General features: G+C 40.4%; 1 pseudogene; it reads left to right on the top strand.

The window, feature by feature from the left end:
• Nucleotides 1-18898: 18898 nt before the first annotated feature.
• LOC101691199 lies at nt 18899-20650 on the top strand (annotated as a pseudogene).
• Nucleotides 20651-23988: the final 3338 nt, after the last annotated feature.

Genomic DNA, 23988 nt, shown 5'->3' with positions numbered 1-23988 from the left:
CCCACTACCTTCAGCAACATTTCTCAATTGTAAACTCTTCTTAGAACTCTTTCCTTACTGCTGTATGAGTTACTTACCTGTGTATATACATACACCCACTATGAAGATACTGAGCCAAAGAATGATAGAAAAACATACAAATATACAAACATAGAAATACCTAGTTATACTTGGCTTCAGAACTCATATTTGTTGCCAGTAAAAACTGAGTTTTCTTGCTTTCCCTGCATGATCCCATTCTCCTGCATTTCAGTTGCCCAAAGACAAACACTGTCATTAATGTGGTAGATGTATTTTCCTTTCAATATTTCCATAATATTAGTATTGATTTATGCATCCATAAACAGTTTTCTTAAAAATGTACTTAATACTATAATAATACACATATTGTTTCCTGAGTTCTCACTTACCACAAGAATGTGTTTTAAGTGTCTGTGAAATATATCCATCTATTTAAAGCACTTCAAAAGTGGCATAGTATTACCTGAAAGACGAACTTTAAGATCTCTTAATTTCTTATTACCCTTTTTTAAATTTTTATTATTTATTTATTTTCAGCATAACAGTATCATTATTTTTTCACCACACCCAGTGCTCCATGCAATCTGTGCCCTCTATAATACCCACCACCTGGTACCCCGACCTCCCATTACCCTTTTTTAAAAAATTATTTATTTATTCTGAGAGACACACAGAGAGAGTACAAGCCGGGAGAGGTAGAGGGAGAGAGAGAACTTTAAGCTGACTTCACACTGAGCACAGAGCCCAATGTGGGGTTCCATCTCAGGACTCTGAGATCGTGACCTGAGCCAAAATCAAGAGTTGGACACTTAGCTGACTGAGTCACCCAGGTGCCCCTTATTAGAATATTCCTAATAAAATTCTTGTGCCCACCTCTGTATTACACAAATGAGAATTTCTATAATATATAGGCATAAAAGATGATAACATTCTAAAAAATCAATATATGTATGATTTTACTATTTATTATCTACATTTGTTTTCCTAATAGAAAGTATAGACAAAATCAATTTCATGTTTTTATTATCAAGGTATAGAATTAGAAAGGTCCCCAAAGTCTCTGTTCCAACGATCTTTCCATGATAAATCCAGAGGAGAATACCTATCTTGGATAAGGAATAATGTTTTTATATAACTGATTTCCAAAATAGGCTGCAAAATGCATTACTATTCATAAAAAATCTTATGATCTATAATATTCATGTAGTAAAGGCCCCAGTAAATCACTTATCCAATTTCCCTAATCACAGGTGAACTCACAGAATCCCAAGAGAAGGAATTCTTGGTCCTGTTGTTGTTTGCTCATCTGGAACTAAAGCACGTTTGAAAAGAAAGCAACCATTCTACACTGGTGTAGTGCACAGAGCCCCGGGATGGGAATCAGACTAAACATGGAGTTTATGTCAACATCCCAACCTTTCTGTGCTGTTATCCTCCATCTAGAAATGGGGAGAACATCAACCATATCAAGATACGTATGGCCTCTAAGAGGTTTGCACCGAATAAATATTAAGTCATGGTTTGTAAATCAGAATAGCACTGTTATTGGAATGGTGGGTTTATGGGTGAAACCCAATCCTAAGAAATGTTTAATGACTTTTATTTTATTATATATCAGGTAGAAGCCTGTCATGTCCCAGGAAATTCACTCAAGAACGCATGGAAATCGGGGTGCCTGGTGACTCATTGGTTAAGTGTCCAACTCTTGATTTCGTCTCAGGTTATGATTGCAGGTTTGAGGAATCAAGTCTGGCACCCACTTGCTCTCCCTCTCTAAAAAGAAATAAAAAGAGGAAAGAAAGAAAGAAAGAAAGAAAGAAAGAGAGAGAGAGAGAAAGAGAGGGTGGAAATGGTAAAATGTGTCTCAGTTTATTGCAGTAAAACTTGCCTCCCTTTCTATTTTTTTTGCCTCCCTTTCTCTTTTTCTCTATTTAATTTTCATCTTTATGGAAATCTCCAGTAATTTTCAAATGAAGAGTCTATTAAGTGGAAAAAGATCGGTCTCTTAGAAAATCTGTGGAATAGATCCACTGTTTTATTTTTCATCTAGATCTATGAAACATCATTGGAAGCAAGCAAAGCACCCAGGGCATGGAACCCACGCAGTCTATTCCCTGTCTCTGAGAACCAAAGAAGGGTCCATTCAATATTTAACAGAGATCACTGGTGCTCTTGGAGCCTACACTGTTCCAAGCAAAGTCTAAGCTCTGAGAAATCAGAAATGACTGTGATTTAGTTGCTTCCTCCAAACACTCAGTATCTACCTGCATAACGACCAAAAAAAAAGTTCTCTCAGGATCTAGGGAAAACTGGACCTTCTGATCACAGTATATTTTAGGTGGATAGATGGTGCTTAGCCTTTGTAATGACAATAACAACCACAATAATACCTAAAATTTACCTTATCCTTACTATATGCATCTAACATATTTAGTCACATGTTCAGTGCTCATCCTAATTCTTGCTCAGTATAGTTGTAGAAACTGGCTCAAAGACATTAAGAACTCACCCAGTGTCATACAGATGAAAGTAGAGCAGATAGGATTCAGAATTTAGTGGTGGGTCTCTGAGGTGCATGAACTGACTTATTTGTTTTGTTTCCCTGCACTTCAGAGAGTTTAAGCAGAAGTCCAGAGGTCCTTTCCAAAATTGCTAAGATAGTCCTGCAACAGTTTTTTATCTCCTAAGAATGGAATCTAACATATTGACCCCATATCTCCCTTAGAGATCAAGAGGGTCTAAAAAAAAAAAAAAAAAAGAGGGCCTAATTTATAGGAATGGGGGAGGAAGTGGAATATGAAGCAAAATCTGATAGCTGAGGCAAGAAAGAGAGCTGCCCTGAATTGTCATGAGCTGACTCTTTATGATCTCTACCTTCATCTCAGCCATCTTTTCTACAGTTGATGCAGCAGGTGACACTAACGGCTCTCTGGTGTCTTATAGCATGAACAGCCAAACAGGAAGAGCCCAGCAAGGAGAGGTCTTTGCCTGGAGTAACAGGAAAAAGAGGTGAGAATTGGATAGGCAGGAGAGAATACTGTCTGGGTAGCCTGTGAACAGTCTCACTGTCTGCATTCAAACCTGAATTCATCCCCTGTCTACCCCAGGATCTGGAAAAACTTAAAAAGCTTCTGCATAGCAAAGAAAACAATCAACAATACTAAAAGGCAACTATGGTATGGAAGACGATATTTGCAAATGCTATATCTGATAAAGGGTTAGTCTCCAAAATATGCAAAAAACTTATGAAACTCAACACCCCAAAAACAAATAATCCAACTAAAACATGAACAGAAGACATGAATAGATAATTTTCCAAAGAAGACATACAGATGGCCAACATTGTTCATCATCAGAGAAATGAAAATCAAAGCTACCATATTACTTCACACCTGTCAGAATGGCTAAAATCAACAATACAAGAAACTGCAAACTGGTGCAGCCACTCTAGAAAACAGTATGGAGGTTCCTCAGAAAGTTAAAAATAGAACTACTCACTACAACTATACCAACAGGTGTAAAAATCTTGCATTTTTTGCAATGTAATTTTTTACCTCATATGAAAAATGAAGCTTTGCTGTGAGTGCAAAGTTGTTATAGATAAGGTGTAGCTATGGACTTGAATATAATTTGGGGAAAAGCAAAGTCATATGACAAAGAAAAGGCAAGTTAATAGTCTAAAGCAAAAGAAGTCAGTCAGAAAAAGATACTACCGTATTATTTCACTCATATGTGGAATTTAAGAAACAAAACAAACTAGCAAAGGAGGAGGGGAAACACAGAGAGAGGAAAACCAAGAAACAGACTCCTAACAAACTGATGGATACCAGAGGGAAGGTGGGTGGGGGGATGGGTGAAATAGGTGAAGGTATTAAAGAGGAACTTGACCTGATGAGTGCTGGGTGATGTCCGGAAGTGTGGAATCAACATATTGTACAACTGAAACTAAGAGTATACTGTATGTTAACTAACTGCAATTTATTTTATTATTACGTTAGTTACCATGCAGTACATCACTAGTTTTTGATGTAATGTTCCCTGGTTCATTATTTGCGTATAACACCTAGTGCTCCGTGCAACACATGCCCTCCTTAAAACCCAACACTAGTCTATCTCATCCCCCAGTCCCTCCCTTCTAAAACCCTCAGGTTGGTTCCTGGAGTCCACAATCTCTCATGGTTCATGTCCCCTCTGATTCCCACCCCTCTTCATTTTTCCCTCCTTTCTTCTAACTGGAATTTAAATAAAAACTTTTTTGAAAGGTGAGCTGGACACAAAAATAAATAAATAAAATCAGGAAATGAAAAAAAAATTCTGCTCCTATCCTTAACTCTGAAATGATGGTAATACATTTTGCTGTCTCTCCGGGGATGGCCATGCAGATAAAAGTTTGCAAACTACGTAGAAAATTCATCTCAGTGTCTGTCACATGGAGTCCCAAGCTAATGGTTTGCAACATTGTGTTTACTGATATCATTTCCTTCATCACCATCATCATCACCTTCATGACCATTTGGAGAACTTAGGGAACAGTTAAAAAGTACCTCTTTCCTGTTCTGATGGGATGATGCCAGGAGAGATAGAACTAGCATGAGACAAAAACAGAAATCTAAATAAGAGTGCTAGGGTCCTTACCAGAACCAACAACACTAGGTCTTCATAGGACTTTGCGTTGAATCTTTGCTTTGGTCCCCTCCTGTCCGGCTATCCCAACTGTCCCAGTGGTATGATGAGGAGGGAACAATGCTCTCTCTCCCTGTCCCTCCTGCATTCAGGCACTCCCACTGTACTTCCTACTCACTGTTCTGTACAGTGTCTCTGCTGGAGGAAGATGGAGGATTGCAGAGCTAGCTGCCTCTCCCCTGCCTGGAGCGGGGTGAGGACTGAGGCTTTGTTTCCAGGACTGGCAGGAAGACAGATGCCAGTATGGGTGTCTTCAAGCAGATGGCTCCGGGAGGAGGAGACACATGTATGGAGCCCACTGACCTGGGACTGACAACTAAAAGGCTGGAAGGAACAGGCTGATTGTTTACAGTTGAGGGCTCAAAGCACTTGGCACATAATTAGCCAGATTGGTCCATGTTCTCCCAATCTCTAAGGACTTGCTATTATTAATTGATGGAAAGACGTGAACGCACTGGGATGGGGGGCGGTATCTAGACCCCCTCCTCTTCTCCGGAAGAAGCTGACTTTTGTTCCTCATTTCTTACTTCAAAGTTACTTATCTCATCGTAAAATTCAGACACTTTTTTTTCAACTACAGAGAGCAACGCATGACTTTTATATCTGTACAGCCACTGACTTAATCAAATAATTTAGAGATAATTTGGTCTTCTATACCAGAAATCTTATTGAATTTCTATTTTCTCAGTTAAAATTTATGTCTCTAAGGAGAACTTTCAGTTTTTCTGTCTATAGTCCTGGTTTGGGGCTTGGAATTTATGCATTGGAGACATGGGTTTTTTTGCTGTTTTGAAAGGCAGCTCAGGTTTTAATTTCTCTGTTCAGTGATGTGTGTTATTATGTTAGACAACTGTTCATTTTTACATATTTATCTTGTGACTTGATCCCTTGCTTAAATACTTCAGGGATTAGTTCTCAGAGACCTCTACATTCAAAATGTGGATCATCTCAAGGCTTGGATGGGGGAAAAACTCAGAGTTTGATTTCTCATTCACTGATGTGAAGAAAACTTCAGTATTCACCCAATTAAATTGAGTGTGTAAGAGACTGTGCTTATGTATGTGTACATAAATGACCAAGGAAAATTATAGAGAGCCCAAATGACCAAATGACAGGAGTATAGAGGATTGGAGAAGGAGGTGTGAGTGTTGAGATGTTTTAGAATCCTTGAACAGGAGGAATATCGTATTAAACTGAAGTCACTAGTGAGTTCTAGTGGCCACTTGCGTCAGAGGGTGAATGGGTACACTCCTTGTTCAAAGTTGCTGTTGTGAGTGAGTTTTTACTTTGGTTGCATGTTATTTCAATGGCTGGTTGATGGCAATTATAGGGATGAGGAGGAAGAACAGAGCACCCACTCTTGGATACCATAGGACTTTCCAGAACCACACTGTTTAGTGACATGGTTACCAGCTGGAGGTGTACCAATGGATGCCTCCAGGTACTAGTAGACTTTTACCATGAGGTATCGATTTGTTTTCTCCTACCTGGTTCCAAAACTCCAGAGCTTCCACCTTCACTCAGCCTAGACAGATCCTTTCTGAATCCTTCTTTGCCACCTTCATTTGTTGGGGAACACATCCTGTTTCTTCAAAAGGACCTGTCCTTCTTCTTTCTTCACCCCCATCTGTGGTTCTTAAAGATATTTTCAAGAGTGAAGAGTCCATGTTGCCTGGGATCCAAGGTTATGGTATATAAAGACGCAGGTGGATAAGGGGAAAAGAGAATCACAAAGGACGATCCACATTCAGTCCCCCCTTGATATTCTACACTTTTGCTCTTGGAACATCCTGGGAGACACTAAAACTGGAAGTCCCTTTTTGTTTTTTGTTGTTTGTTTTTTTTTTTTTTTACTGTTTCTTTTGCTGTGCAGAAGCATTTGATTTTGATGAAGTCCCAAAAGGTTTTTTTCATTTATTTAATTTCAGCATAACAGTATCATTTTTTTACCACACCCAGTGCTCCATGCAATCTGTGCCCTCTATAATACCCACCACCTGGTACCCCGACCTCCCACACCCCCGCCAGTTCAAACCCCTCAGATTGTTTTTCAGAGTCCATAGTCTCTCATGATTCACCTCCCCTTCCAATTTACCCCAACCCCCTTCTCTCTAACTCCCCATGTCCTCCATGCTTTTTGTTATGCTCCACAAATAAGTGAAACCGTATGATAATTGACTCTCTCTGCTTGACTTATTTCACTCAGCATAATCTCTTCCAGTCCCGTCCATGTTGCTACAAAAGTTGGGTATTCGTCCTTTCTGATGGAGGCATAATACTCCATAGTGTATATGGACCACATCTTCCTTATCCATTCATCTGTTGAAGGACATCTTGGTTCTTTCTACAGTTTGGCGACCATGCCCATTGCTGCTATAAACATTGGGTTACAGATGGCCCTTCTTTTCATGACATCTGTATCTTTGAGGTAAATAACCAGGAGTGCAATTGCAGGGTCATAGGGAAGTTCTATTTTTAATTTCTTGAGGAATCTACACACTGTCCTCCAGAGAGGCTACACCAACTTGCATTCCCACCAACAGTGGAAGAAGGTTCCCATTTTTCCACATCCTCTCCAACACATGTTATTTCCTGTCTTGCTAATTTTGGCCATTCTAACTGGTGTAAGGTGATATCTCAATGTAGTTTTAATTTGAATCTCCCTGATGGCTAGTCATGATGAACATTTTTTCATGTGTCTGATAGCCATTTGTATGTCTTTATTGGAGAAGTGTCTGTCCATATCTTCTGCCCATTTTTTTTAAAGATTTTATTTATTTATTCGACACAGAGAGATCACAAGTAGGCAGAGAGGCAGGCAGAGAGAGAGAGGAGGAAGCAGGCTCCCTGCTGAGCAGAGAGCCCGATGTGGGACTCGATCCCAGACCCTGAGATCATGACCCCAGCCGAAGGCAGCGGCTTAACCCACTGAGCCACCCAGGCGCCCCCTTCTGCCCATTTTTTGATATGCTTCTCTGTTTTGTGTGTTTTGAGTTTGAGGAGTTCATAATAGATACTGGATATCAACCTTTTGTCTGTCCTTTCATTTGCAAATATCCTCTCCCGTTCCGTGGGTTGCCTCTTTGTTTTCTTGACTGTTTCCTTTGCTGTGCAGAAGCTTTTGATTTTGATGAAGGCCCAAAAGTTCATCTTCGCTTTTGTTTCCTTTGTCTTTGGAGACATATCTTGAAAGAAGTTGCTGTGGCTGATATCGAAGAGATTACTGCCTATGTTCTCCTCTAGGATTCTGATGGATTCCTGTCTCACGTTGAGGTCTTTTATCCATTTTGAGTTTATCTTTGTGTACGGTGTAAGAGAATGGTCGAGTTTCATTCTTTTACATATAGCTGTCCAGTTTTCCCAGCACCATTTATTGAATAGACTGTCTTTTTTCCACTGTATATTTTTTCCTGTTTTGTTGAAGATTAATTGACCATAGAGTTGAGGGTCCATATCTGGGCTCTCTACTCTGTTCCACTGGTCTATGTGTCTGTTTTTATGCCAGTACCATGCTGTCTTGGTGATCACAGCTTTGTAGTAAAGCTTGAACTCAGGTAACGTGATGCCCCCATTTTTATTTTTGTTTTTCAACATTTCCTTAGTGATTCTGGGTCTCCTCTGATTCCATACAAATTTTTGGATTATTTGCTCCAGCTCTTTGAAGAATACCAATGGAATTTTGGTCGAAATGGCATTAAAAGTATAGATTGCTCTAGGCAGTATAGACATTTTAACAATGTTTATTCTTCCGATCCACGAGCATGGAATGGTCTTCCATCTTTTTGTGTCTTCTTCAATTTCTTTCATGAGTGTTCTGTAGTTCCTCGAGTACAGATCCTTTACCTCTTTGGTTAGGTTTATTCCCAGGTATCTTATGGTTCTTGGTGCTATAGTAAATGGAATCTATTCTCTGATTTCCCTGTCTGTATATTCATTGTTAGTGTATAAGAAAGCCACTGATTTCTGCACATTGACTTTGTATCCTGCCACGTTGCTGAATTGCTGTATGAGTTCTAGTAGTTTGGGGGTGGAGTCTTTTGGGTTTTCCATATAAATAACCCATGGAATGGGAGACGATATTTGCAAATGACAGTACAGACAAAAGGTTGATATCCAGGATCTATAATGAACTCTTCAAACTCAACACACACAAAAAAGGCAATCATATCAAAAATGAGCCGAAGATATGAACAGACACTTCTCCAATGAAGACATACAAATGGCTATCAGACACAGGAAAAAATGTTCATCATGACTAGCCATCAGGGAGATTCAAATTAAAACTACATTGAGATATCACCTTACACCAGTTAGAATGGCCAAAATTAGCAAGACAGGAAACAACATGTGTTGGAGGGGATGTGGAGAAAGGGGAACCCTCTTCCACTGTTGGTGGGAATGCAGGTTGGTACACCCTCCTTGGAGAGCAGTGGGGAGATTCCTCAATAAATTAAAAATAGAACTTCCCTATGACCCTGCAATTGCACTCCTGGGTATTTACCCCAAAGATACAGATGTAGTGAAAAGAAGGGCCATCTGTACCCCAATGTTTATAGCAACAATGGTCATGGTCACTAAACTATGGAAAGAACCAAGATGTGCTTCAACAGATGAATGGATAAGGAAAATGTGGTTCATATACACGATGGAGTATTATGCCTCCATCAGAAAGGACGAATACCCAACTTTTGTAGCAACATGGACGGGACTGGAAGAGATTATGCTGAGTGAAATAAGTCAAGCAGAGAGAGTCAATTATCATATGGTTTCACTTATTTGTGGAGCATAACAAATATCATGGAGGACAAGGGGTGTTAGAGAGGAGAAGGGAGTTGGGGTAAATTGGAAGGGGAGGTGAATCATGAGAGACTATGAACTCTAAAGAACAACCTGAGGGGTTTGAAGTGGTGGTGGGGTGGGAGGTTGGGGTACCAGCTGGTGGGTATTATAGAGGGCACAGATTGCATCATGGAGTACTGGGTGTGGTGAACAAATAATGAATACTGTTGTCCTGAAAATAAATAAATTATTTAATAAATTAATTAATTTAAAAAATACCTTAAAAAAAAGTTTTGAAAGTTCCTATCTCATAGTTCATGTGATTGCACTTGGGTATCAGGTCTCTTCCTTAAGTAGGGACATGGAATCATTGACAAGACATTGGACTAATTTATTCACCTCTTCTGGCCTTTATTCCTCTTCCTAAAACAAGTAGCTTTGTCCCTTCAACTTTAATGATGTGATGATTCCCAACCCTGTTCCCTTTGACCCTAGTTTTGCCTGCCTTAAATCTATCTTTAACTCCAGGCACCAGGGAAAATTGTGATATGGATCATGTTACATGTCACAGGTCCTACATGGCCCCTCTCCTTTATCCATTGTTTTTCTCAAGGTTCCCAAAGATGTGGTCCTTGTTCATCTCCAACCTCATTCTTCACTGTTCCCATGTCCCACTTTGTGCTTCAGCAGATTGCTAAGAGCACCCTGTCCCAGGCTGGCTTTTGCGTATGGACCTTTTCCCTTGCTGCCTCATGTGCCAGATAAGACCAGACTCAATCATTAACCTAGAGAACTGCTTGCCCAGGGATCTCTTCCTCCAGGAATGCCCCCCTGGATCCATCACTTCAGGCTAAATTTGGGGCTCCTTTCTGTACTTCACTTTGCAGACTGCCTTTATCTTCGCATTTAACTCACTGTATTACAATATCAGGTTTCTGCATCCATTAATGTCCCTGAGGTGGGGTTCCTCAAGACAAAACCACTTCATTGTTTTATCCCCAACAGCTAACACTTAGCCTATCCCAAAGATGCCCTTCTTGCTCTGGACACTAGAAACAGAATAGAAATAGAAAACAAACATGTATTTGGTACATGAATAAAGGGAAAAGTATAGGTCAGAAGATGGCGGGGAAGTAGGAGGAGGCGCCCTTTCAACCTGTACCCCAAAGTGAGCTGATTACCTACCAAAGAACTCCCATCACCCATGAAATCAGCCTGAGATCAGCATTATACACGTCTGGATCTCCACAGGGGCAGAAGACGCCAGTGGGCAGGTAAAGCAGAGTGGGAACGGAGGACTGATATCGGAAGATAAACAAAAGGCGGAGAGAGCCACCAGAGGCAACCGGTTGGAAAGTAATACCCCAATATGAGCGAGAGTGCCCTGCGTCTGGGGACCAGCATTAACTTGGAGACTGGTTGAAAGCACTACAAAAGAGCAAAGGATTGCGGGGGGAAATTGTGGGAATCGCGGTGGCTAGGGACAGGGGCTTAAGTCCCCGGTCTCAGGACAGCCTCCCCGGCGCTGAGGCAGAAAGAGTGCGGCGGAGAAACCAGGTCTTGGTCCCTAAGCCGCCAGCGTTCCCCTAGAATGCGTGGGTTCTAGCTCCTGTGAGGGGATGGGAGCCACGCTGGTTGGCAGAACGCACAAGCCCTACCACAAAGCTTGAGATACACGCGCACGTCCCTCATGCTCCCCTGAGTTACAAAGGCCCGGCCAGCGCTCTTTGACCCTTGCCATTGTTTCAAAGCCTAAGCCACGGGCCCCAAACTCTCCTCTGACAGAGGTGCGCAAAAGCCCAGCCTGGTGCTTATGTACCTGCGCCCCGTTCTCAGTGCCTGAGACGTGCGCGCGACCCATAGCCGCCTCTGAAAGAGGTGCTCACAAGCCAGGCACTCCCAGCCCTGGCCAGTGGCAAAATCTCAGTGTGTGATTACTGCTTGGAACCTCTCTGGTGGTTGGGAGCTCCCAGACAGCTGCCACTGCCTTGGCTTTGGGTACAAGCAAAAGATCCTGCGCCCCCAGGGTCTGCAACTTGGAACCTTCTCTGCCAGTGGCCAAGGGGGAACTTATTTAGGCTCTGCACCCAGACTGAGGCTTCTCTCTGAGAGGGAGATCAGGGTGAGGTTTGTTTTCCTCTAAAACTACAAAAACCATCAAAGGTGGTCAAGGTGAGAGAAAAAAAAAAGTTAACAAGCATAAAAACCACCAGAGAACAAAAGCCTGAAAAAAAAACAGTTTCCTCAGAGTCCACCCCCTTGAGGGGGACAGGAGGACTTAACTCAGGAAACATCATTGACTGACAACTCACGTAGCAGGCCCCTCCCCCAGAAAATAAACCAAGAAAGAAAAAAAAGAGAGAAAAAAAAAAAGGACTACAAGAGAACAACCACTACTTCATAGGAAAACTTGTATTGTTCACTCGTTCCCACTATTCCGGTTCTTTTTTTTTTTTTTTTTTTACACATAGGTAATTTTTGTTAACCTATTTACCCTCACAGCAAGCTGTACAGTACATCAAATTCCATAATACCTTTCTAACCTGAACTTTTTGATACATACACCTATGTTTTTCTTTTGCATTTTTATTTTTTGAATTCTTTTTTTAAAATTTTAGTTTAGTTTAGTCTAGTTTATTCATTTTTATTTTTATCCTCTAATATTCATATAGAGTTAAACTTCAAAGAAACCCCCTTTCCCCAATCAATACTACCCCTATAGGTAAACCAATTTTTAATCCCTTTTATCTTAGGAAAGTTGAGTCCTTTAACAAAGATATCAAGATACATCCAGGAAGAATCAAAACAACCTTCCTTGCACACATTGAGAATTTATAAGAACTCTCCCATCTTCTTCCACCAGTGTTTCTGTGTTTTTTGTGTTTGTCCTGATAGCATATAAATTTTACACTTGGGGTTCTTCTTGACGAGGTTCTTTCTTTCTTTGCATATATATTTTTTCTCTTGTCATGTACTTGTATCAGTCTTTTTATCTCTATTTGTTTTTCTACTTCATAAATCTTACCTTGGGGCCCATATGGGCTGAACCTTCTTTTTCATTTTCCCTTTCTTTCCTGTCTCTCTCTCTCTTTTTTTTTCTTCTTTTCTTTTTTTCTTTTTCTTTTTCTTTTCTTTTGTCTCTCCTTTGGGTGAGGAATCCTGATTGCTCAGAAGTGTTCCAGGGTGCACCTTGATTGCACCACAGTTGATACATCCAGCTACATCTGTTAAGTCATCCCCCACTAAAATGACTAGGAGGAAAAATGCCCTACAGAAGAAAAATACAGAGGATGGACCTTCTGCAACAGAGCTAATGGCTATCAACATAGACAATATGTCAGAAAGAGAATTCAGGCTAACAATTATGGCAATAATTGTTAGGAAATATTGCCTTGGGAAATATTGCCTATTTCCCAGACAATAGCTAGGTTGGAGAAAACCATGGATGACCAAACGGAATTGATTAGGGCCGAACTGAAAACGACCAGACAGGATGTTCACAATGTTAGGGCGGAGCATAAAGCTACCAGGGAGGAGGTTCACAATGCTCTCAATGAGTTCCAATCTAATCTAAACTCTCTCAAAGCTAGGGTAACTGAGACAGAAGATAGAATTAGTGATCTGGAGGACAAACAGATAGAGAGAAAGGATCAGGAGGAAGCCTGGAACAAACAGCTTAGAAACCACGAAAACAGAATCAGGGAAATAAATGATGCCATGAAGTGTTCCAAGGTCAGAATTATTGGAATCCCTGAAGGGGAGAAGAAAGAAAGAAGTCTAGAAGATATAGTGGAACAAGTCCTTCATGAAAATTTTCCCAATCTCGAGAATGGAACCAGCGTTCATGTACTAGAGGCTGAATGGTCTCCACCCAAGATTATACATTCCAAAAAAACATCACGACACCTGATAGTCAAATTGAGGAATTATAATTGTAGCTATAATCTCTTGAAAGCCGCAAAGAGGCTCCTTACGTACAAAGGGAAGCCCATCAGAATAACGTCAGACCTGTCCACAGAGACCTGGCAAGACAGAAGAGGCTGGCAAGATATATTCAGGGAACTAAATGAGAATAACATGCAGCCAAGAATACTTTATCCAGCAAGACTGACATTCAAAATGGATGGAGAGATAAAGAGTTTTCAAGACCGGCAAGGCTTAAAAGACTATGCAACCACCAAGCCGACACTGCAGGAAATATTAAGGGGGGCTTCTTTAAATGAGGAAAAATCCCAAGAATAGCATTGCAAAGAAATATAGAGACAGTCTACAGAAAGAAGGACTTCAAAGGTAACTCAATGTCAATAAAGACGTATCTATCAATAATCACTCTCAATGTGAATGGCTAAATGCACCCATAAAATGGAACAGGTTGCAGATTGGATAAAACGACAGGACCCATCCATATGTTGTCTACCAGACACCCATTTTGAACCTAAAGATACACCCAGACTGAAAGTGAAGGGATGGAGAAGCAGTTTTCATGCCAATGGGCCTCAAAAGAAGGCTGGGGTAGCAATTCTTATATCAGATAAATTAGACTTCAAACTAAAGACTGTAGTCAGAGATACAGAAGGACACTGCATAATCCTTAAAGGGACTATCCACCAAGATGATCTACAATTGTAAATATCTATGCTCCCAATATGGGAGCAGCCAATTACTTAAGAAAACTGTTAATCAAGATAAAGAGTCATATTGATATGAATACACTAATCGTTGGAGATCTTAACATGCCTCTCTAAGAAATAGACAGATGATTGAAGCAGAAAATCAATAAAGAAACAAGGTTGCTGGGGGGAGGGGGTTTGAGAGAAGGGGGTGGGATTATGGACATTAGGGAGGGTATGTGCTTTGGTGAGTGCTGTGAAGTGTGTAAACCTGGTGATTCACAGACCTGTACCCCTGGGGATAAAAATATATGTTTATAAAAAATAAAAAATAAAATAAATAAATAAATAAGAAACAAGATCATTGAATGACACATTGGACCAGATGGACCTCATAGATATATACAAAACATTCCACCCTAAAACAACAGAATACTCATTCTTCTCAAGTGCACACGGAACCTTCTCAAGAATAGACCACATACTGGGTCACAAATAAGGACTCAACTGATACCAAAAGACTGAGATTATTCCCTGCATATTCTCAGATCACAGTGCTTTGAAACTGGAGCTCAATTGTAAGGAAAAGTTCCAAAGGAACTCAAACACCTGGAAGCTAAAGGCTACCTTGCTTAAGAATGCTTGGATCAACCAGGAAATCAAAGAAGAACTGAAAGAACTCATGGAAAACAAAGAGAATGAAGACACTTCGGTCCAAAACCTATGGGATACAGCAAAGGCGGTCCTAAGGGGGAAATACATAGCCATCCAAGCCTCCCTCAAAAAAATGGGAAAATCCAGAATACACCAGCTGTCCCTAAACCTTAAAGAACTGGAGAATCAACAACAAATCAAACCAACTCCACACATAAGAAGGGAAATCATTAAGGTTAGAGCTGAGATCAATGAGGTAGAACCAAAGATACAGTAGAACATATCAATGAAAATAGAAGCTGGTTTTTTGAAAGAATCAATAAGATCGATAAACCATTGGCCACACTAATCCAAAAAAAAAAAAGAGAAAAAGCCCAAATTCATAAAATTATGAATGAAAAGGGAGAGATCACAACTAACACCAAGGAAGTAGAAATAATCATCAGAAGTTATTATCAACAGTTATATGCCAATAAGCTTAGCAACCTAAATGAAATGGATGCATTCCTGGAAAAATATAAACTACCAAAATTGAACCAGGAAGAAATCAACAACCTGAATAGACCGATATCTAATAACGAGACTGAAGCAGTGATCAAAAACCTCCCAAAAAACAAGAGCCCAGGACCTGACGGATTCCCTTGGGAATTCTACCAAACCTTCAAAGAAGAAATAACACCTATTCTTCTGAAGCTGTTTCAAAAAATTGAAGCAGAAGGTAAACTTCCAGACTCTTTCTATGAAGAAAGCATTACCGTTCCTGATAAAAACGCTTCAAAGTATAGGGATAGAGGGAACATTCCTGAACCTCATCAAATCCATCTATGAAAGACACAGCAAATATCATCCTCAATGGGAAAAAGCTTACAGCCTTCCCATTGAGATCAGGAACAAGAAAAGGATGTCCACTTTCACCACTCTTGTTCAACATAGTATTAGAAGTACTAGCAACAGCAATAAGACAACAAAGAGAAATAAAAGGTATCCTAATTGGCAATGAAGAAGTCAAACTCTCTCTGTTTGCAGATGACATGATTCTTTATATGGAAAACCCAAAAGACTCCACCCCCAAACTACTAGAACTCATACAGCAATTCAGCAACGTGGTAGGATACAAAGTCAATGTGCAGAAATCAGTGGCTTTCATATACACTAATAATGAAAATACAGAAAGGGAAATTAGAGAATCGATTCCATTTACTATAGCACCAAGAACCATAAGATACCTGGGAATTAACATAACCAAAGAGGTAAAGGATCTGTACTCGAGGAACTACAGAACATTCATGAAAGAAATTGAAGAAGACACAAAAAGATGGAAGACCATTCCATGCTCGTGGATTGGAAGAATAAATATTGTTAAATGTCTATACTGCCTAGAGCAATATATACTTTAATGCCATTCCGATCAAAATTCCATTGGTATTCTTCAAAGAGCTGGAGCAAATAATCCTAAAATTTGTATGGAATCAGAAGAGACCCCGAATCACTAAGGAAATGTTGAAAAACAAAAATAAAAGTGGGGGCATCACCTTACCTGAGTTCAAGCTTTATTACAAAGCTGTGATCACCAAGACAGCATGGTACTGGCATAAAAACAGACACAAAGACCAGTGGAACAGAGTAGAGAGCCCAGATATGGACCCTCAACTCTATGGTCAATTAATCTTCGACAAAACAGGAAAAAATATACAGTGGAAAAAAGTCTATTCAATAAATGGTGCTGGGAAAACTGGACAGCTATATGTAGAAGAATGAAACTCGACCAATCTCTTACACCATACACAAAGATAAACTCAAAATGGATAAAAGACCTCAACGTGAGACAGGAATCCATCAGAATGCTAGAGGAGAAAATAGGCAGTAATCTCTTCGATATCAGCCACAGCAACTTCTTTCAAGATATGTCTCCAAAGGCAAAGGAAACAAAAGCGAAAATAAACTTTTGGGACTTCGTCAAAATCAAAAGCTTCTGCACAGCAAAGGAAACAGTCAAAAAAACAAAGAGGCAACCCACCGAATGGGAGAAGATATTTGCAAATGACAGTACAGACAAAAGGTTGATATCCAGGATCTATAATGAACTCCTCAAACTCAACATACACGAAACAGGCAAACATATCAACAATGGGAAGAAGATATGAACAGAAACTTCTCCAATCAAGACATACAAATGGCTAGCAGACACATGAAAAAATGTTCATCATCACTAGCCCTCAAGGAGATTCAAATTAAAACCACATTGAGATACCACCTTGCACCAGTTAGAATGGCCAAAATTAACAAAACAGGAAACAACATTATTGGAGAGGATGTGGAGAAAGGGGAACCCTCTTCCACTGTTGGTGGGAATGCAAGTTGGTGCAGCCCCTTTGGAGAACAGTGTGGAGATTCCTCAAAAAAATTAAAAATAGAACTTCCCTATGACCCTGCCATTGCACTCCTGGGTATTTACCCCAAAGATACAGATGTAGTGAAAAGAAGGGCCATCTGTACCCCAATGTTTATAGCAGCATGGCCAAGGTCTCCAAACTATGAAAAGAACCAAGATGCCCTTGAACGGATGAATGTATAAAGAAGATGTGATCCATATACACTATGGAGTATTATGCCTCCATCAGAAAGGACGAATACCCAACTTTTGTAGCAACATGGACGGGACTGGAAGAGATTATGCTGAGTGAAATAAGTCAAGCAGACAGAATCAATTATCATATGGTTTCACTTATTCGTGGAGCATAACAAATATCATGGAGGACAAGGGGTGTTAGAGAGGAGAAGGGAGAAGGGAGTTGGGGTAAATTGGAAGGGGAGGTGAATCATGAGAGACTATGGACTCTGAAAAACAATCTGAGGGGTTTGAAGTGGCGGGGGTGTGGGAGGTTGGGGTACCAGGTGGTGGGTGTTATAGAGGGCATGGATTGCATGGAGAACTGGGTGTGGTGAAAAAAATAATGAATACTGTTTTTCTGAAAATAAATAAATTGAAAAAATTAAAAAATTAAAAATTTTTTAAAAAAATTTTAAAAAAGGGAAAAGTATAAATGACAAATGGTTTTATCCTCCACTTTTAATTTCTAACCTCTCGACCTAACTTAACATAAAATGTTTCTGATGTGTGGGAAACTCTTTCTTAAGATGCACGCTATTCCTCATTTCCATCACCCATTTGAATCACAATCCAGCCCCTATAGGAAATGAAATTGTTTTCCTCAATTCTAATCCAGTTGATGATGTTAATGCACACAACACACTCCAGGAAATAACCAGAGTTGTGGGCATTTCCTGTGCATTCTCTGATACACTGCTCAACAGAACAGATCAGAAGGCAAGAAAGTAAGCCACATTTAATAGAAGTTAAGGGAATATTTTACAAACTCTCATACTTTTAAGTTGAATCATGATCCTCTCACCAGAACTCAGCAGAGATGATTGCAAACTGCTCACCCCACCAAGGGTTCGAACAAAGATGTTCATTCATAGTTAAACAATTTGCCTCTGATGTGATCATTTTTATCATTCCAGAGACACTATCTGCTTTGGGGTTTTTGTGAGTTTTCTCTATTTGAGATCAAATTGGCATGCAACATTATATTAATTTCAGAATACAACATAATGATTCAATATACTGCACATATAGCGGTGCCTAGTGGCTCAGTTGGTTAAGTGTCTGCCTTCAGCTCAGGACATGATCCCAAGGGTCCTGGGATTGAGCCCCACATCAGGCTCCCTGCTTAGTGGGGGCCTGGTTCTTCCTCTCCCTCTGGATCTCCCCCTGCCTGTGCTCAATCTTTCTCTCTCTCAATCTCTCTGTCAAATAATTAAATAAAATTATACATATATATATTTATAAAATATAGCACATATAATATTTGATGAATTACCAAAATAATTCCAGTTAACATCTGCCACTATATAGTTACAAAAAAAAAAAAAACCTTTTTCTTGTGGAAAACTTTTTTAAGACTTTATTTGTTTATTTATTTGACAGAGAGAGCGAGAGCACAAGCAGGGGGAGTTGTAGGCAGAGGGAGAGGAAAAGTAGGTTCCCCGCTGAGCAAGGAGCCTGATGCTGGACTTAATCCCAGACTCCTGGGATCACGAACTGAGCCAAAAGCAGACACTTCACTGATGAAGCTACCCACCGAGTGATGAGCACCACTGAGGATATGACTCAAAATTCTGTTTGTGACCTTAGTAGTATTTTATCTTATGGTACTGAGGTTATGATGGTACTGATCTTATGGTACTTGTGGTACTTATGGTACTTATGGTACTGAAATGGTTGAAACCATCACACCTATGTTTTCATTAGAAATTTTTACCAATACTTAATTCATAGATGAAAGATATTTTTGTCAAGCAATAATAATGTCCAGGAAGCATCTGGCCCTGGCCCTGTAGGATGTTGATGGCTCCTGGTACACTAAGTGTTAAGAATTTGTTCATGTGGTTTATTATTTGGCAAGAACATTTTCTTCTTCTTCCTTTCATTTTTCTTGAAGAGTAAACCTACATTCTGTTCATCTTGAAATAGTCTATCCAGATATTTGAGAGACTCTCAAATTTTCTCACCTCTGAAACATATTTATCTGACCCTTTTTTGGGTTCCAGACAAGTTGAACAATCCAGATTAAGTTACTGAGGTTCACCGGACCTCATGTTCCACATTTGTTTTAGAGTGATTTTGGACCACTTTATCGCTAAGATCTAACGGTGTCCTTAACTTTTAAATTTGATGATTCTAGATAAATAGGATAAATGAGTGTCCCAGAGATCAATGGGCAGGGGCTGATCAACATTATTAACTGTTGCATGTAATGAATAACAGAATGTAGGATTCCTAAACGTTGTAATGTTAAGGCTATTATGCACAGCACTTCACTCCAAGAAACAAAAATAGTAGATTCTGGAGTCTCTCTACTGCCTATTTCATGGCCACTCCCTGCTTATATCATCTAGCTGATGAGTTGGCAACTTGGAAGCAAGAAATCAAACAAGTGCTTCAGAATTTTTACTTTTCCAAAGACTCAGTGCCTCATCCCCTTCTCTTTGGTCTGTTCTTGTCCATGGACCTGGTCACCGTACTTGAGAACCTGCTCATCATCCTGGCCATCAGCTGTGACTCCCACCTCCACACCCCAATGTACTTCTTCCTCTCCAACTTGTCCTTTGCTGACATAAGTTTTATCTCCACCACAGTCCCTAAGATGCTGATGAACATCCAAACACGGAGCAAATCCATCACCTATGCAGGCTGCATCACTCAGATGTATTTCTTTATAGTTTTTGGAGGTATGGACACTTTTCTCCTCACTGGGATGGCCTATGCCCGATTTGTGGCCATCTGCCACCCCTTGCACTACCCAGTCATCATGAACCCACAGCTCTGTGGCCTCCTGGTTCTCATGTCCTGGTTCATCAGCTTGTCATTCTCCCTGACCGAGAGTCTGTTGATACTACGGCTTTCCTTCTGCACCAACTGAGTAATTCCACTCTTTTACTGTGAACTTGCTAAGGCCCTCACGCTTGCCTGCCCAGACACATTGATCAATCGTACCCTGCTATATATCATAACTAGCCTTCTTGGCATCGTTCCCTTCTCTGGGATCCTTTTCTCCTATACCCAAATCACCTCCTCAATCCTGAGAATCCCACCAACTAATGGGAAGTACAAGGCATTTTCTACCTGTGCATCTCACCTGTCTGTGGTTTCTTTATTCTATGGGACAGGCCTTGGTGTGTATCTCAGTTTTGATGCATCTTCCTGGAGGGGCATGATTGTCTTGGTGATGTACACTGTGGTCACCCCAATGCTGAACCCCTTCATCTACAGCCTATCGAACAGGGACATCAGGAGGGCTCTACAAACAGTTTTGGGGAGAACAATCTACGTTCAATGATATGAATGCTTATTCTGGGTTTTTGAACTAACAGGAATAGCAGCCATTGGCTGAAGAAATTCTGCCTCTTGGTGACATTAAGTTTTACTTCTCACCCATCCTTCATAAGTGACTTTGCTCAGAAATGCTTTGTGAGTCTATTTTCTGATGTACCTTAACCTCTTATGTTGGCTGCTCTGTTATCCTCACTCCCACTCTCCACATCCCCTCCTTTTACTTTCCTATCACTACACCTCAGCTTGGATTTCCAATCCAGAGCCACTTTAAGTACCAAATCAGAATAGTTGCATGAGGGTTATGAAATAGTGCATTTTATCAATAACCATTGCTAGTTCCTTACAGTAAAGGCTGCAGTAGGTGTCTAGAACACAGGAGTGAAGTGGGAAAAAAAGACAAAAATCTTTGCTCTCATAAAGCATAAATCCAGGATCTCAGTTTCTCTGATCACATTATAAGTCCAAACAGATTATATACACTGATGGATAAATTATTTATTTGGTTATTAGCAAGGCTGAACTTTTCTCCATATGCTTATTGAGTGCATTTCCAAACAACTCTGAGTTTGGGTTTCCAGAGTCCTTCAGCTTTTCAGTGGGTGCCTGCTTCCCTACTGCCCCCAGGAAGACTGCATGAATGAATGCTCCCATTCCTCTTCTCCTTTCCTTGAATTTTCCTATTCCTGAGCTTAGTGTTGGGCTTGTATTTCAAAGAATCTTATGGGCCACTTCAACTACCTTGGAACTCTTTTTAAATTTTCTCAAAAAAATGTTATTAGTAACAAGGTGTCCCACACGGAGTTCCTTGTGAAGCAGACAATTAGACAATGATTAGCACACATGATGTATACCATGCAGTGCTCCTGGAATCAACAACTGGGCAAGGGCAGATGTGTATTAAGGAATTTGGCCTCCTCTAAAGAGAGATTGTCCCAGCTCCCAGGGGTAACTTTTAAACACTTGAAATTTCCCAGTGATCTGGAGTGATTGACTATTCATGGAGGGCCTCATAGAACACAACTCATAGTTAATGCTAATGAAATGACTCTGGATGAGGGATGGCCATGCCAAAGGGACCAGGCATGTGAAGAAAATGCTGGAGCTTTGTGGAAAGAGATATCAGCCCTGCCTTAGGAGGGAGGCTGGAAATTGAGCTCAACCATATAGGCCATATTTCAACTAATCATATCTACATAGCAAAGCCTCAGTAAAAATTTTGGACACTGGAACTCATATGAACTACCTGGCTTGTAACAGTCTTTGAGTATTGTCACCGATATTGTCCCAGGAAAAGGTAATGGGTCTGAACTCCAAGGAAGGAAGACAACAAAAGGCTTCACATATGGGATGTTCTAGACCTTGTATTATGTGTATCTTCCTTTGGCTGAATCTAATTTGTATCTTTTTGCTGTAATAAAACTGCAATCATAGTATACTGATTCTTGAGTTCTATGAGTTATTCGAGTTTGTCATCAAATCTGAGGCAATCCTCTCAATTTGAATCATTCTAGCAAATTATTGAACATGAAACAGTTCCCAAATTTGTATTCAACTGGTCTGATGTGACAGTGGACCTAGAGACCCCTGAACTTGTGGCTGGTGTGAAAGGGGAGGGCAATCTTGTGGTTGGCAAATTCTTTGCAACAAGGAAGAACATTGGAAAAACTCAAGCCAAACTGGAGTCCATCAAAGACCTCCAAAAACCATCAGGTAGCTCTGGAGTTAAGATTATGTCTTAGAGTTGGCTGGAATTGGGGCAAAGGGTATAAATTTTACACCCCCAAATCAAACAGTTATCAGATGTGGGTTGCCCTAGGAAGGACGCATGACTTTGCTGAGGCAGAACTCTATAGTGGTTGATTGCCAAGGGTCGAGAAACACCCAACATTTGAAGCAACATGTCCCTTATTACTGACAGGAGATCTTTGTTGTTGTTGTTGTTGTTGTTTAATATTTTATTTATTTATTGGACACACAGAGATTACAAGTAGACAGAGAGACAGGCAGATAGAGTAAGGGAAGCAGGCTCCCATCTGAGCAGAGAGCCTGATGTGGGGCTAGATCCCAGGACCCTGGGATCATGACCCCAGCTGAAGGCAGACGCTTTAACCCAATGAGCCACCCAGGTACCCCTGTTGTTGTTTTTAATTGTGGAAAAATGACATAAAATTTATCATCTTAACCATTTTTAAGTGTATAGATCAGTAGTAGTAAGGACATTCACAACCATCACTACCATCTATCTCTAGAACTTTTCTACCTTCCCAAACTGAAACTGTCCCATTAAACACTAATGCCCCTTTTCCCTACACCGGCTCCTGGCTCCCACCATTCTACTCTCTGTCTCTGTGAATTTGACTACTATATGCCTCTTATATAAATGGAAGTACACAGTATTTGTCCCTTTGTGTCTAGTGATATAATATAACTGGGGAGAAATTAGATGGAGTAGGAAAAACAATCATCAGGAAAATTGGGATCACCTCTGTTCTGTAGTTTCTCTCCCATCTATTCCTTGGGAATTGTACACCCCAGTTTTCCTAGGGAAGTTCCAGGAAACTTGATAACTATTTATTCAAACTCAATATTAATAGTGTCTCATTTCAGCTTCAGAAGGAAATTCAATAGTTATCCTATTCACCAAGAAATCTGATCAAGATGGGGCTCTGGGAGGCCTAGTCAGTTGAGCATCTGATACTTTTTTTAATTTATTTTTTATTTTTAGCATAACAGTATTCATTATTTTTGCACCACACCCAGTGCTCCATGCAATCTGTGCCCTCTATAATACCCACCACCTGGTACCCCGACCTCCTACCCCCCGCCCGTAGTCAGATTGTTTTTCAGAGTCCGTAGTCTCTCATGGTTCACCTCCCCTTCCAATTTCCCCCAACTCCCTTCTCCTCTCTAACTCCCCATGTCCTCCATGCTATTTGTTTTTCAGAGTCCGTAGTCTCTCATGGTTCACCTCCCCTTCCAATTTCCCCCAACTCCCTTCTCCTCTCTATATCCCCATGTCCTCCATGCTATTTGTTATGCTCCACAAATATCTCAGCTTGGGTCTTGATCTCAGGGTCATGGGACAATTCCCATGTTCGCCTCTGTGCTGGGTGTGAAGCCTACTTTTAAAAAATCTGATCAAGATTATTAAGGCACAAAAATGTATTAGATGTTTTGGACCTTAAGGTAGGGAACATTCCTGAACTTCATCAAATCAATCTATGAAAGACCCACAGTAAATATAATCCTCAATGGGAAAAAGCTTGCAGCCTTTTGAGATCAGGAACATGACAAGAATGCCCACTTTCACCACTCTTGTTCAACATAGTATTAGAAGTCCTA

The sequence above is a fragment of the Mustela putorius genome, unplaced genomic scaffold (genome assembly GCF_011764305.1).
Source record: "Mustela putorius furo isolate JIRA1106 unplaced genomic scaffold, ASM1176430v1.1 tig00000095_pilon_pilon_pilon, whole genome shotgun sequence".
Classification (NCBI taxonomy): Eukaryota; Metazoa; Chordata; class Mammalia; order Carnivora; family Mustelidae; genus Mustela; species Mustela putorius.
The sequence above is the reverse complement of the archived record's forward strand: the minus strand, read 5'-3'. Positions and strand labels throughout refer to the sequence as shown.